Source organism: Ovis canadensis, chromosome 18, assembly GCF_042477335.2.
Source record: "Ovis canadensis isolate MfBH-ARS-UI-01 breed Bighorn chromosome 18, ARS-UI_OviCan_v2, whole genome shotgun sequence".
Lineage (NCBI taxonomy): Eukaryota > Metazoa > Chordata > Mammalia > Artiodactyla > Bovidae > Ovis > Ovis canadensis.
The window spans coordinates 32,586,507-32,598,579 of NC_091262.1; the positions used below are offsets into that span (position 1 = coordinate 32,586,507).

The window sequence follows — 12,073 nt, forward strand, 5'->3', positions numbered from 1 at the left end:
TCCCCAACAGAAGGGATGGAGCAGCCACCCTCAAGAACCACAAGACTTGGACAGTGAGTCCCTCAGGTGAGCCCACCTGGACAACAGGTCTTTCACTAAAGCACAGAGGCATCTCCATCCTCCTGGGAAGTGAGGTCACAGAACTATGTTCAATTTAATTCATGAAAATAGAAGAATATGAATTTCCTTCACTTAACTTATGGAAATTTTTATAAATGCACACTTGCTCATATCTATGAAAAAATGAGTGAAAATCAATTAAGAAAGAAATGAAAAATTTTATTCAAGGCAATATAAAAATTATAACCAGCAAGACATTCTTTCAGGAAGCTGTAAGAACTGTTCCAAAGAGGTAAATGGGGGCCGCTATGTATGTGATTCAGGGAAGCTGAATCATGCAACCAAGCACAATTCTTGACAAAGTTATTGATCTTCAAAAAGACCAGATACCATAGTTAATGGTTTTAGTGCTTTTATAGTATGGCAAGATGTAAGAAATTGGGTTTGTAAACATTTCTACTGGAAATGTCTAAGTATCTGAAGGCTGGTTCTGCCAGTTTTCCCAGAGCACAAATTGCCTTATCATGGTCTTTGCCATGAATTCCTTCCAGGGTGGATTCTAGGTCAGTGATGGCAGTAGCTAATGACTTGATTCTTGTAGAACTAGGTGGTTTGAACACTCTTTATTACACAATCCTAAGGCCATTCCCCTCTAAATTTCAAGCAAGGCTTGGGAGACACTTTTGACCAATTCGTCCCTGGGTCCTAGGAACGCTCATTCCCAGGAAGGGAGAGGATTTTTTATACAGGCCACTCAGTGTGCTATTACTCAGTTTCTGTTACCAGTAGCCAAAAGCCTCTAGGCCACCTGCCTTACTAGTCTGTCAGCTCCAGGTAATGATTCCATCCTGTTCCTTCTTCCCATATCTAGAGTCACACTATTACAATCATGGATCTTATAAGCTATACATCAAGTCAATCATTTCAAGTCACCTGGTCATTATTATTTTTATTGGAGGCTCAATCACACATTTGTTAATGCAAGAATGAATAATTTTGTAAAAAAAAAAAAAAAGCAAAGTACAGAAAACATAGCTAGTCGGAAAGTGTTCTGCCTATGTTTTCCTCTCTGAGTTTTATAGTGTCCAGTCTCACATTTAGGTCCTTAATCCATATTGAGCTTATTTTTGTGTATGCAGTTTAAATATGATCTAATTTCATTTTTTACATGTAGCTGTCCAGTTTTTCCAGCACCATTTGTTGAAGAGACTGTCTTTCCAACAACAGGTAGTCTTGCCTCCTTTGTCATAGATTAATTGTCCATAGGGTTTCCCAGATGGTGCTAGTGGTAAAGAACCTGCCTGCCAATGCAAGAGATATAAGAGACCCAGTTCAGTCACTGGGTCTATAGGTTCATGGACTTATTTCTCAGTTTTCTGTTCTTTCCATGGATCCATAATTTCTATTTTTGTGCGAGTATCATACTGTTTTGATGACTGTAGTTTTATAGTATACTCTGAATTCAAGGAAACTGATTCTCCCAGCTCCACTTTTCTTTCTCAAGATTGCTTTGGCTATCCAGGGTCTTTTGTGTCTCCATACAGATTTTGAGATTTTTTGTTCTAGTTCTGTAAAAATTCCATTGGTAATTTGATAGGGATTGCATTGAATCTACAGGTTGCCTTGCCTGACATAAATCACAGCAATATCTTTTTTGATCTGTCTCTAGGAATAATGGAAATAAAAACATAAATAAATGGGACCTGCTTAAACTCTAAAGCTTCTGCAGGCAAAGGAAACAATAAACAAAATGAAAAGACAACCCACAGATTGGTAGAAAATATTTGCAAATGACATGACCAATAAAGGATTAGTCTCCAAAATTTACAAAAAGCTTGTGACATTTAGCAGCATCAAAACAAACAATCCACTCAAAAAATGGGCAGGAAACATAACACATTTCTTTAAGACATACAGATAGCAATAGGTACATGAAAAGATGTTCAACATTGTTATTTATTAGAGAAATGCAAATCAAAACAATGATATCACTTCTCACCAGCCAGAATGACTATCATCAAAAAATCCACACAAACAATAGATGCTGGAGAAGGTGTGGAGAGAAGGGAGCCCTCCTACACAGTTGGTGGGAATGTACATTGATACCTCCACTACGGAGAATAGTATATGAAAGTTGCTCAGCCTTGTCTGACTCTTTGCAACCCCATGGACTGTAGCCTGCCAGGTGCCTCTGTCCATGAGATTCTCTGGGCAAGAATTCTGGAGTGGGTAGCCATTCCCTTTTCCAACGGATCTTCTCAACCCAGGGATCGAACACAGGTCTCCTGCATTTCAGGTGGATTCTTTACTGTCTGAGCCATCAGGGAAACCCAGAGAACAGTTTGGAGGTTCCTTAAAAAACTAAAAATAGAGCTACCATATGCCCCTCCAATCACACTCATAGGCATATATCTGGAGAAAAACCTTATCTGGAAAGATACATGCACCCCAGTGTTCATTGCAGTGCTGTTTGCAATAGCCGAGACATGGACACAGCCTAAATGTTCATCAATGGAGGAATGGATAAAGAGGAGTCCATTCCCTAGCTACCCACCCTCACACTTCCAACTCCCACCCCCCGATACCACCAACTAAGACACCACCAGGGTGTACAGACACGCTTTGTCAATGAGGCCCCTCTGGAGGCTCAGGGTGTGAACAGCTGCACAGAGGGCTGTGTGCTGTGGAGTCAGCACCTTAGGAGGTGAGAGGGGGTGGTGGGCAGAGAAGGAAGGAGTCTCAGGTCCTGATGGATCAGAAGGAAGATGGGGGGAGGAGGTCAGGACACATGAGATGAGAAAGCCAAGGATGAATGAAAGAGGGGCAAAAAACAGAAAATGTAGAAAAGATGAGAGAAGCAAGAGAAAGAGGCAAAACAGGATGTGGGCAACAAAAGAAGAAGGAGACACAGCAGGAGGAGGGAAGGAAACATAAAGAGAGTGGGATGAACGGGGAAGGATGTGAGGAGGGAGAGAGGGGAGCCAGGAAGAGGACGTCACAGGATGATAGGACTGGGAAGAATCAGGAGCACTGGAGACATCCTCAGTCCCTACGGAAACCTGGTGGGCCCAGTACCCCAGGTTGACCATGCACATCAGCAAGCTGATGGCTGTCAGGATGGCCACAGCCAGTAGGCAATCCTAGAGGCACATGTCGTAGGCAAGCTCACGACTGCAGCTCACAACACTGGACCGCTGGGACTGCCCCCTGAACTCCTCATTGAACTGGTAGAGAGGCCAGAGGATCACAGTGCTGATGTAGAGGAGGATGGAGAACAAGGTGAGCACAAGCTGGAAAATGGGGTACAGGATGCACAGTCTACATTCCCGTTCACTCAGTTTCAACAGGAGGACCACAGCTCCCAGGATGAAGCAGATGGAGTACACGGCCACACACCACACCAGGGCCGTGTGGTGCACAGCAGGGTGCAGGTCCAGGGAGGGGCTACTGATGAAGGCAAAGATGACACCAGCACCTTCAGCAGGCCTGGCACGGTGTGCACGTAGCAGATGATACCATCGAGATCATACCAGTTCCACGCGAAGGCCACATCCAAGGCATAAACACAGATGTGACGCAGGAGAAGGCAGTGGCGGTGATGGCCCGGTCCCGGGAAGGACCATAAGGCAGGAACCAGACATATGCAGTGGAGTAGATGATGGAGGCCGAGAGGCAGACGAGGGTGGCGTAGCAGGCTTAGGTAACGGGGAAGTCGTACCAGTAGAAAGAAAACCAGGACGGGAGATCACAGAACTCAACAATGGAGATGATGAGGGTCACAGCAAAACAGATGCACCAGATGGACATGGACCAGTCACCTATGATTCCTCTCCAGATGCCCACGTCAGCCAGCAGGGAGAAGGCCACGCCGGGGGAGCAGAGCTGTGGCAGGTGGAGGAGGCAGCACACCTTGCCCCATTCATCCTTTTCTGGGGATGTCGCCCTGGTGGGCATGGTGTTGTGAAATCTGGCAGGTCACAGTCACCAGTGTGACAGTGGTCTTCACTGATGACCCATCAGAGAAAGATCTAGCTCTGGAGGAGGATTAAGTCAGATGCCTGGAGAAGGCTCAGGGCCCTGTGACGGCTGAGGCTCAGGATCTGTGGAGTTGGAACCAATGGCTCAGATGCGTGGGTAACAGCACGGTCACTCCAGAATGGTTCCCCCCACCCATCAGCCTTGGCCTTGTCAGGAGACTTGTCTTATCCCAAACCTCACAGCTGGCTCGCTGGCCACAATCTACCAACATTTTGGATCTCTCTGAACTGTGTGGCATTATCTTCAGAAACACAGTGTAGGATGGTCCTTACCTGCAAAGCCATCCCTTGAAGTCTCTCAACATTGAAAACACATTTTTAAAAAATTACTTGGTAGTAAAATTATACCTGAACAGATAATAGAGAATTTATTATCTCTATTTATTTCCCTTAGCGTGAATGTTCAAAGAGTTCAGTTTTAGAAACACTCATGTGTATGATTACAAGGCGCTCTCAGACCCCAGTGGAGTGTGATGTCATGTAGAGTAGATATACTGTATCATCTGTCTGGAGCTGAAAAATCTTGAATTCTGGAGCTTATCTAACCCCAAGGATTAAAAAATAAAAGAACTGTGGATTGCACTGCTAACCTCATTTATTGATGAGAAAACTAAGGCTGGGGGACTTAAATGTCTTTCCTACGGTCTAAACCCTAGGAAGAGAGAACCCCAGATAAAAATCCCAAAGCTGCAGGTATGAGCACTTTCCTCTACAACCCAGCATGTCAGCAGGCCCACAGGTGGGAGCCCAGGACCAAATCTTGGTGCTCTGGGACCCAGGACACACCTTCAGGATCACGGCCTCCTTCCACAGCAACCTGAAGACACCTGTGTCCCGGCCCAGCCTCCCTGCAGCATCGCCAGAAGGAGCTGCCATCTGAGGGGACACAGCCCCACCCGGAGGAGGGCAGCACCAGGGTGAACAGGGAGGAGCCATGTGGTGAGAGCAAGGCCACAGGGACAAGATGACACAGGAAGTAGGAACTATTTGAATCCCTGCTCTCAATTTTGCCTTCACACGTGACTTTTCCCCACTGAGGCAGGGAAACCCCAACCCAGCATGATTCAAGGTGGAGCCTCACAGAGGAAGGCTTTTAAGTTCCAAAGCTGCCATCCAGGTGTGAGCCTGGAAAGATCTAGAAGTATTCTTACCTAAGCGAGGATTTTCCTGGCCTGGGAGACTGGTGAGCAGCTTCCAAGCTGCGAAGAAGAGATTGGAAATGAACAAAGATGCTGTGTCTGATGCTGATGGGGAGGCTTTGGATCCATTTAATGGCACAGAGGGAGGCATTGGATAAGGAGAGGCATGGGATTTCTAGCTGTGTAAGGTCCTCTCTGGGCCCCAGTACCCCCACCTGGAAAACAGGAGGTTTGTCTGAGCCTCCCCAACAGACCCTCCTCCACTCTAATCTGTGAGCCTGGACATGGTGCCTCTGTCAGAGAACAGTCTGGATGTGGCTGAGCCCTGCCTGCCCAGCAGCCAGGTGTGTGGACTGGAAGATGGCGAGCCAGGAAGGTCAAGGTAAGGACAAAAGAAGGAAGGAGGAGGTGAGATGGAAACTCAGAGTTACAGGGAGGCTGTGGGGTGTGGAGGAAACTGGTAAGTTACCTTACAGGGCCTCAGTTTTCTCATGTGTGCAATGGGCTCAATACCTACTATATGTCAATTTAATGAATGAAGCTGTATGAATGGCTTATAGAGGACCTGGCACTTGAATACACTGGAACCATAGCTGGCATGCCAGCTACCTGTTCCACTTCCCCTCCCCCTCAGAGAGAACCCATATGGCCCTGGCCCCACTCTGGGCATAAGCACATGCAAGCTTGATTTGTTCCAGATCAGGGCTTGCAAACGTGTACGTCCTGGCAGTGGCCAAGGATTTGTTTGGTTTTCCTTCATAGTGTTTTCAGGAAGAAATGGTGTAGAATCAGTTTTATTTCTTCCTGAAGTGTTTGGTAGATGCACGGTTTTCTCATTGCATATGAAAATCCAGTTTTCCAGATTCTTTACAAGTCTCAGAAAATCAGGTCTATGCCCTTTATACTGACTTTCACTCTCATCTTTGCTTAGTATTGTCTATATTATCTTCTTCTCATATATAATTGACACAAAGCAGAACTATTTTAAAAGAACTAAATTAAAAGACATTTTATTTTCTTGGGCTCCAAAATCACTGTAGATGGTGACTGCAGCCACAAAATTAAAAGATGTTGGCTCCTTGGAAGAAAAGCTATGACAAACCTAGACAGTGTATTAAAAAGCAGAGACATTATTTTGCCAACAAAGGTCCATGTAGTCAAAGTTATGGTTTTTCCATGGAAGGACTGAGGCTGAAGCTGAAACTCCAGTACTTTGGCCACCTGATACGAAGAACTGATTCATCGGAAAAGACCCTGATGCTGGGAAAGATTGAAGGCAGGAAGAGACAGGGATGACAGAGGATGAGATGGTTGGGTGGCATCACTGACTCGATGGACATGATTTGAGCAAGCTCTGGGAGTTGGTGATGGACGGGGAAGCCTGCCGTGCTGAAGTCCGTGGGGTCGCAAGAGTCAGACACGACTGAGCGACTGAACTGACGGTTTTTCCAGTAGTCATGTACGGATGTGAGAGTTGGACCATAATGCAGGCTGAATGCTGAAGAATTGATGCTTTTGAACTGTGGTGTTGGAGAAGACTCTTGAGAGTTCCTTGGACTGCAAGGAGATTAAACCAGTCCATCCTAAAGGAAATCAATTCTGAATATTCATTGGAAGGACTGATGCTGAAGCTGAAGCTCCGATATTTTGGCCACCTGATGCAAAGAGTTGTCTCACTAGAAAAGACCCTGATGCTGGGAAAGATGGAAGTCAGGAGAAGGGGACAACTCACCGACTCAATGGATAGGCATTTGAGCAAGCTTCAGGAGATAGTGAAGGACAGGAAAGCCTGGCGTGCTGCAGTCCATGGAGTCACAAAGAGCTGGACATGACCGAGCGACTGAACAACAAATGATGACCTCACGTGTCCCAGTTTTCCCTCTTGGGCATGGCCAGTCTGCCTGCCTGCTCACAGGAGCATCCATGCCTCCATCCATGTCCTCAACGTCATTAGAGCCTTCAACGCCTTTCACATGCTCTGACGTCATAGTAGACATGTATGTACAGACATGCACACATATTCGTAAAGTATATCTGTATCTTTCTTCTTTCCTGTTTTTCAAACATGAGACCATGTCATGCACACAGCATCTTGCTTTTCTACCAGCTCCAACAGGTGTAGCTGGTCCTCTCCAAGGGCTCTGGTCCTCTCCAAGGGCTCTATTCCTCTCCATCCCCTTTACTTATTTCCTTCCCTCCTGGCTCCTGTGGGTGTTTGGACTGACCCCTCTTCTCTAGATCAGTGGATCCTCCCCTGTGAGTCTCAGACACTGGGGGACACAGGATATGGCAAGAGGTCCTGGGACCGATGTGATCACCATGCTCTTGAGTAGGAGGTAGGCAAGCATTTCTGGAAATTTTTTTAAATATGACAAAAATTGTGTTATTCATCTCTAGTATCTAGAAAATAGACAGAAATTCTACAACCTAATAATAGACAACACAATTAAAAATCAACCAAAATTCTTAAGATGTTTTAGTTTATCTTACTAACTTACAGAAGAGTCCAAAATGCAGTACTTGGGTGCAATCTCAAAAACAACAGAATGATCTTTTCCAAGGCAAGCCATTCAACATCACAGTAATCCAAGTCTATGCCCCAGGCCTTGATACTGAAGAAATTGAAGTTGACGAGTTCCATGAACAACACCTTCTAGAACTAACACCAAAAGAAGATGCCCTTTTCATCATAGAGGATTGGAATGTGAAAGAGATAGGAAGTCAAGAGACACCCAGAACAAGAGGCCAAGGCATTTTGGCCTTGGAGTACAAAATGAAGCAGGGCAAAGGCTTACAGTTTTGTCAAGAAAGCAGGCTGGTCATAGCAAACACCATTTTCCAACAACACAAGAGATAACTCTACATATGAACACCACCAAATGGTCAATACTAAAATCAGATTGATTATGTTCTTTGCAGCTGAAGATAGAGAAGCTCTATGCAAACAAGACCTGAAGCTGACTGGGGCTCATATCATCAGCTCCTTATCGGAAAATTCAGGCTCAGATTGAAGAAAAGTAGGGGAAACCATGAGACCATTCAGGTATGACCTAAATCAAATCCCTTACGATTATACAGTGCAGGTGATTAATGGATTCAAGGGATTAGACCTGATAGACAGAATACCTGAAGAACTATGCATGGAAGTTCATAACACTGTACAGGGGGAAGTGACCAAAATCATCTGAAAGAAAAAGAAATGCAAGAAGGCAAAGTGGTTGTCTGAGGAGGCTTTACAAAGAGCTGAGGAAAGAAGAGAAGCAAAAGGCAAAGGAGAAAGGAAGAGATACATCCAACTGAATGCAGAGTTCTAGGGAATAACAAGGAACAATAAAAAGGTCTTCTGAAATGCACAATGTGAAGAAACAGAGGAAAACAATGGAATGCAAAGACTAGAGATTTCTTTCAAGAAAATTGGAGAGATCAAGGGAGCATTTCATGCAAGGATGGGCACAATAACGGACAAAAATGTAAGACCTAAAATAAGCCGAAGAGATTAAGAAGAGGTGGCAAGAATACACAGAAAAACTATGCGAAAAAAGGCCTCAATGACACAGATAGACATGATGATGTGGTCACTCACTTAGAGCTGGACACGCTGGAGCGTGAAGTCAAGTGTACCTTAAGAAGCATTACTATGAACAAAGTGACGAGATCAGGGCTGGGTTATAAGGTAGAGAGCTGAACTGAAATCCTAATGTGGTCTCTCCACTCAGGGATGCTATGACACTGTGGTTTGAGAAGGAGACAATCTGGGGAAATTAAATGCTGAGAGAGGCTGCAAGGTTTTTCTGAATGAGCTTCTCCTGATGCCAAGGGAAGTCACTATTCCAGATGGAAAACACAGAGAGATTCTCAGATCCACGCATCCTCATTTACTCGGTTTGGTTCAGCAATATTCAGTTCAGTTCAGTTCAGTCGCTCAGTCGTGTCCGACTCTTTGTGACCCCATGAATCGCAGCACGCCAGGCCTCCCTGTCCATCACCAACTCCCGGAGTTCACTCAGACTCGCGACCATCGAGTCAGTGATGCCATCCAGCCATCTCATCCTCTGTCGTCCCCTTCTCCTCCTGCCCCCAATCCCTCCCAGCATCAAAGACTTTTCCAATGAGTCAACTCTTCACATGAGGTAGCCAAAGTACTGGAGTTTCAGCTTTAGCATCAGTCCTTCCAAAGAAATCCCAGGGTTGATCTCCTTCAGAATGGACTCATTGGATCTCCTTGCAGTCCAAGGGACTCTTAAGAGTCTTCTCCAATACCACAGTTCAAAAGCATCAATTCTTCGGTGCTCAGCCTTCTTCACAGTCCAACTCTCACATCCACTCTACTTCTTTGGAAGGTATGATAGAGCCTCTTGAAAACTCTTAACCTTTTCTGACACAAAAATCTCTTTGAGAATATGACTATCCCAGAAATATGCATGCACACACCCTGGAAATGTTGCACTCACTATCAGGGTTCTATAGACCTCCTGACCCATCCCAGGACATCAGTGGATCCACAGAGCTCAGGGCAGAAAGTGGCCATGGAGGAGTAAGTCAGGTGATTCCTGCACCACCTTTCCCGCAAGTGTGGATGAGCAGAGTCCTGGGCTCATATGCAGGGCTCCCCTTATGGATCTCCCAAATGCCAGAGGTCCCCAGATAGACAAGAGAGTCCTCGGGAGCATCGGTCCCTAAACTTTTTGGCACCAGAGACCTGTTATGTGGAAGATGATTTTTCCACATACAGGAGGGAAGGCGGTGGTTTCGGGATGATTGAAGTACATTGCGTTTATTGTGCACTTTCTCTCTATAATTATTGCATTGTGATACATAGAGAAATAATTATACAACTCAGCATAATGCAGAAGCAGTGGGAGCCCTGAGCTTGTTTTCTTACAAACAGACAGTGCCACTGGGGGTGATGGGAGGCGGTGGCAGCCACTCTCCAGTGTTAGCATCACTACCTCAGCTCCACTTCAGATAATCAGGCATTAGATTCTCATAAAGAGCACACAGTCTGGATCCTGTCAGATGCAAGCAGTTTGAACAATGTTTATGGGAGAGAAAGATAGAGAGACGCAAGGGGGTGGGGAGCGGGAGGTGGTGCAGAATCTGGCAGGGACAGGCATTCACAGCCTTGGGCACCACATTGAATATTTGGGACTCAATGGGAAAGTACTGGTGAGATGTAACCAGAGAACTAACATTTACTCAGAGAAGCCTCTGGGATTTCCCCCCAGGTAGGAAAGTTGCAGTATGCAATGAGGGGCATTCCAAAAAGAGAGGGAGGGATCTTGAGTTCAGAGTCATTGGATAAGCAGGCCCCTCAAAGCCCCAAGTGGGGGCAAGTGTGTGCTGGTGGCTGGGAGCTCATTTGGATGGAAGGTCCCAGGGAGGCAGGCTAGACATTAGGAGTTATAGCCACATGTAGGCCCTTCCAGTTCAGTGGATGTTTATGAATCATCTACTCTGGATCAGAGGCTGAGGATCCAGGTAAACAAGGTCTGGTTCATCCTTGAGAAACTCTTGGTTGAAGAGGAGGAGGCCCATGACCTGACCATTAGCACATCTGTGGGGAGTGTCCACAGAGGGGAGTGCAGGTGTCCTGAGCAGGGATGGAGGGCGGGGCAGACAGGACACCAGATCTGAGTGGAGGATGCAGGTGTGTCTTAGTGAAGAAGGGGTCCTGGGGAGGGGAGAGCCCAAGCCCCAGTCTGAGGAATTGCGGGGCTTGTCTGTGAAGCCGGAATGTGCAGGAGGCAGGGGATGGACCTGAGTTTGTGTATCTCCCAAATACCAGAGGTCCCTATGCAGGGCTTGTGGCACCAGGGACCCAGGACAAAGTATTAGCTCCTGGATTCACTGAAGAGCCCTGTTCTCAATGTGCTGAGCAAGGAGCACTCTAGAAACATCTCTGTCCCCATTGCCTAGCCCCTGGGCTCCTTTGGGACCTAATCCAGCCCCTCTGGGTCTGAGGCCAAGTCTGCAGCACCCTGCCCCTACCCAGCAGATGGGAGCCACTGGGGGGCACACCTGGCCTCAGGACTTGGATTCCTTGCCTGGCCATGCCTGGGCCCTGGGCTCATGGGTGAAGCCGGCCCTGCTCCACACAGCTGCCGAGTCCAGGGTCTCAGGGGCCTGGGAGACTCACCCCTGACCCACTTCAGCCCTGGACTCAAGATGTGAGCAGGGAAGGCCCGGGTCGCATGGGCCGGGATTCAGCCCCCTGTCCCCTCTCAGTCCTGTGTCTACAGGACAACTCGGTGGAAGAAGCCAGAGCAACCATGGAGCTCTACTGGATCTCCAGGAGAATTCAGTAGCAGTGAGGGCTGCCTGCCTGGTGGAGAGCAGCACCTCCCCAAGGACTTGAGGCCTTTCTCTTTTCAGGACAGCAACTCTCTTGCTTTTGAAAAGTGCATTTTTAGCATTAAAATGGCTCCATATGCTCTCAACTTCCCTTGTAGCTCAGTTGGTAAAGAATCTGCCTTCAAGGCAGGAGACCAGGGTTTGATTCCTGGGTCAGGAAGATCCTCTGGAGAAGGAAATGGCAACCCACTCCAGTATTCTTGCCTGGAGAATCCCATGGACAGAGGAGCCTGGCAGGCTACAGTCCATGGGTTGCAAGAGTAGAACACGACTTAGCAACTCAACCACCTCCACATATGCTCTCTACTCCTCCAGATCCTCCTCTTGTCTTTTCATTTCTTCTCTCTGAGCTGGATGTCAGTGGACACTGCCCAGCACTGAGAGGGCAATGAACAATTGAGTCGGGATGGGGGTGAGTGTCAATTTCCTTAACACCTTGAATCCTGTGGGTCCAGGAGTAGCCCTGGTGACTTCATTAATACCCCT

The 12,073-nt window shown here is 46.8% G+C and overlaps 1 pseudogene; it reads right to left on the reverse strand.

The window, feature by feature from the left end:
- Positions 1–2,672: 2,672 nt before the first annotated feature.
- On the reverse strand, positions 2,673–4,014 carry LOC138423744 (myeloid-associated differentiation marker-like; annotated as a pseudogene).
- Between the last annotated feature and the right edge of the window lie 8,059 nt (positions 4,015–12,073).